We start from the raw sequence: 4,382 nt of genomic DNA on the forward strand, positions 1-4,382 counted from the left end.
ATTCCCTTTGAAATTACATAGCTGCAAGTCAGTGAGTTGAAAGCACTCAGGAGTGTTGGAGAAGATGGTGTGAGCCTCTCAGGACCAGTCCCCCTCCTTCCTGAAGCTAAGGGTGGACTCTGAACACGAGAACACAACACCCAGTACAGTCCTCATCACATTCTTCAGTCAATTGCACCAACACACTGAAAGATTTTCAGTGTCTTGGAGGAAGAACGTACACTCAATACCAATTAATTTCAGGTCCCTTGGGCAGGTTCTGTAGGTCTCAGCTGGCACGCCTGCATTGGGTCATTTAAGACCAAACTAGCTCTCTAAGGAACAGAAAATGGCCCTCTTCTCAGCCAGCTTCCCTTTGGTGACTGCAATTTGCGCCTGTCAAAACTGGCTCACAGGACTGAGTTACCATCACAGATGCAGGCGCTGGCACCAGCTGGTAGATGAAGAGCAGGTAATTTTAGACTGAAGGCTGCAGATTTTGTTCCTGTGGCAGACTGCACACATAAAACAGGAAAGACAGAATTTGGCCACTTCAAAGTCACCTGAAAATACATAACTTCCTGAAAAGGGAAAAAGAAAAAGCAAAAATAAGCGCTATTCTGCTACAGAAGGTAGGAGAGCTATGAGCTGAAATGACTGGGACCAGGCTGTTAGAAATTGGAGGTGTTACTGGGGAACATCAAGTGCTGCCACAGGCTTCAGATAGGGCCTTTGCATGTCACAGACTCTCTCCTTCAGTGTGAATCAATGTGATACAGGGGACTGTACTCACCAGTGCAAGACTCTCAGATGGAAGACGATATGGTCATATGGAGCGTTACCATCACCAAAGAGATCTTGACTGAAGTAGTCAGAGGAAAATCAGCTGGAGCACATGGCTAAGGGGGGTTCCTGGTGTGCTGAGAAAAGCACCAGCTAAAAGGTAGCCTGTTCTGACAGATCAGGGCTTCTCCAAAGAGGTCTGAGGCTACTGGCCACAGGGCAACACCACTTAATTGCCACTTGTTTTATGGGAAAAGAGGAAATACGCTGCAGTCAAGCACATTGCCCTAGAGAAGGTATTATTTCAGAGAGTCACAGGCATAGGATTTGGGGTGTCCCTCCTAAGATCCTGAGGCTTAAGACCATTCTCACCTCCCTTTCTTCTCCCAAAGATTAGCACATCTCTCCATGTACCAAAGTGGCTTAGAAGGGAGTTAAGAAAAGACAAGACTGTGAGCATGGGCTGAAATGAGAGAATGCAGGAGGGAATGCAAGTCCTGGCTAGCTCAGCTGAACAGCATCAAGATCTGTCCCTCCACAGCTGCTAGCTGAAGGCAGAGCTTTAATCACACTTCTGAGTTATTTTAGAGTAGAAATTGGAATCAACTTACTGACTCACAGCCAGGCTAGCCCTACTTTGCACGTTAAGAAACTCAATGGCTCAAGTGTAGCCCCTCCACCGTCCTTTGAGGACATCTGCCCATCAGAGAGTTTGTGTCAGTCACCAGGGCATCCCACAGCTTCTGGAAACCCAAGGAGAATCCTGTCAGTCAACTGTGTCATCTCATTTGTGTAGCTCTGCTTCATTTTCTTATCTGTTCACCCGAGCTGTTTGGTTGCTGAAGTCCCTGCCCTCCTTTCATTTGGCCACAGAAGCCCACTTTTGCCAATTCTTTCTCCCAAGATGCGCTTCTTCCATTTTTCCAGCTGCTCCTGCAGCCCTGTCCCTCCTCAAGTACCCGGCCAGACTCAAACCAACATTTTAGATTGGACATCTCCATATCTCTTCTAGCAATGCCTTGCCTCAGACATCCTACAATCCCACTCACCTCTTCCACCAAGGCAGCCTGCAACCAAGCCACGCTTTTTACCCCACTGAAGTAGGGAGCTGCTGATGGCTCTAGGGAGGTCAAAGCTTGGACTTTCAACCTTCTTGTCTAACCTCTAAAGGAATGGAGCCTGGAGGACCAGACGCTGTCCTTTGAAAGTGTCCTCGGGGGTCTGTGCCCATTTTGTCTGCTGTACAAGGGAGTGATCCATCACAGCTGGAAGGATCTGTGTTCAGTCTCCTGCCCCATCCCAGCCTCATTCTGCAACCAAGTAGCATGTTTTGTTTCCCAGTGCATCAACTCCTCATTTTCAATGGGGACAAATAACACTACTCCCCCTTTCTGAGCTGCTGGGAGGAATAAACAGGTTAAAGGCAGTGAGATGCCAGGCATGCATCTAAGAAAGCAGTGGCAGAGTAGTGTGACTAAGCCTTTTCCCCCACCTCCAAGAAGTGCCGTGAAGACAGATGAGGTAGCGCAGTGCCTCTCGGTATTACCATAAATATTAAAACAGCTTTACATAAGGAGCTTGTGTGTGTTCAGCTGCCACGGGCAGCTCCCCAAGGAGGATTTTAGCTCCCTAATGGTCTATTTTGGCCCCCCACTCCTGACGCAACACACACCAAATGTGATACAACATAACACAAGCACAACAATAGTGGGTGTTGCTTGTCATCAATGCTTTTAAACAGGCTGAGTGCAGCAGGACCAGGCTGTGCAGGGAGACAGCTGTGTTTGCCAGCCCTCCCAAAGCCAAGCCTTGGAGACGACAATAGCAGCACCAAGTTAAAGCAAACACTGTTGACCCACTTTACTCTGATGAGATATTTATGAATCCTTTTCCCAATCTGTTGTTTGCTACTCCACCACATCCCTCCCCCCCGGCCCTGGATTAAACATTTCCCTCTCAAACAAGCCCTTTGAATCTTGACGTGGAGAACGTCAGCTGCTGGAAGTATTTTAACAGGTGGTGGCAGCAGCTTCAAATCACTGCCACGGGGAGAGATTTGCCAGCAAAGCCTCTGCTCCATGGCTGCGTCAGTCCTGCGGCTGCACTGAGACCCAGCACTCTCATCTCCTGTATAAAACAGCAGCAATCACCTACATAGCCCCCAGAGTGTGGCCAGCCTTACCCCTCACTCCCTGTGCCACACATCACCTCTCTCCCCGCCTGGGAGATGCATCAGTGTTCAGAGATTGGGTTATACCCGACACCAAGGTGAGATGTGGGAACAGGATGGGCTCCTGTAGCTCAGCAAAACTGGCTTTGCTTTACATCTGCAAAAGGAATGGCTGTGGGATGCGGACCTTGGGCACCTCAGTGAGCCAGCAACTGCAGAGACGGGGCAAAGTCCCAGCTTGCAACACAGCTTCCAGTGTCCTCTCTAGTGGCTGCCCTGCCACAGTTTGGCCACGCTCCCCACATGCGTGACACAGCATTTCAGAGCCCTGCAGCCAGCCCCAATACACTCCCCACCAGCATGAGCCCAGAAAAAGGCCACTGAGCCTTTTCCTACACCATGACTTCTGCAGGAGATGCCGTCTGAGCCAAGTGTCACATCTGCAAGCCACACTTGTCCTGACCCCAAAGATCTCGCAGGGATGGACATGGTAGACATTTCATTCTCAGAGATGGAGGTGACATTGCAGTTACACACCAAACTCCTACCAGGGGCTTTACTTTTGTTGTTTTGTTTGCTGTTAAAACCAAAACACAGCTCTGACTTAGGCTGTTCAGGCATTCCACCTGTACACAGCCATATACATAGCAAAAACATACTCCCCATTTTTGTTCCGTTATCTTTTCTAACCCTATGTGAAAATGAAGCAGTAAGAACCATGAGAAATGGTAAACCTGATTGACTCTGCCCTTAAACCTGCAGCACGGATGGCAAGATGACTTGCTGCTGTCTCATCCTACCCTGCAGCAGACCTACAGCAAGCTCCTGTTACACGTTTCCTGCTGCACCACCTGCAAAAAGCTCCTTCCAGGGCACCTCACAGGCACAAACCCAGTCATTCCTCTGCAGCAACACAGGCTGAAAAGCACTTGCAATTCATTTCTGCTCCTGCCCACAACTCTATTAAAAATATACAGGCTGCTGCTGAAAAAAAACCCCAGCCAAGCCCACTCCTTTGCTCCTCCATCAGTGTTCACCACATTGTATCCAAAGGGGCAAGGCATCGCACAAATTCCATGCTGCCTGGCACCCTGCATCAGAACGGACACAAACCCAACACAAACCTCTTTTCTCTGTCCCAAAACACAGCAGAAATCAGAAAAGCATTACCAAAACAGCCCTGGGGAATAGAAGACTTTATGTCAGACTCTCCAGCAGTGCCAACCATGTGCTCTGACTGATGCCCATAGGGGTGGGCGCTGAGTTACACCCAGCATGGACCTGACCTGCTGTTGGCTGGATAATTCATGCCTGGCAACGCAGTACAACCTGCCTGGTCCCCCGCTTAAGTGCCACCAGCTCTCATGATGCGGCTGGCCTGGCTGCGCTCTCAGCCACTGTTTACAGCAAAAACATTTCTAGAATTAGAGAGAATGTGAAAATACCTTGT

Source organism: Mesitornis unicolor, unplaced genomic scaffold (assembly GCF_000695765.1).
Source record: "Mesitornis unicolor isolate BGI_N332 unplaced genomic scaffold, ASM69576v1 scaffold3994, whole genome shotgun sequence".
Classification (NCBI taxonomy): Eukaryota; Metazoa; Chordata; class Aves; order Mesitornithiformes; family Mesitornithidae; genus Mesitornis; species Mesitornis unicolor.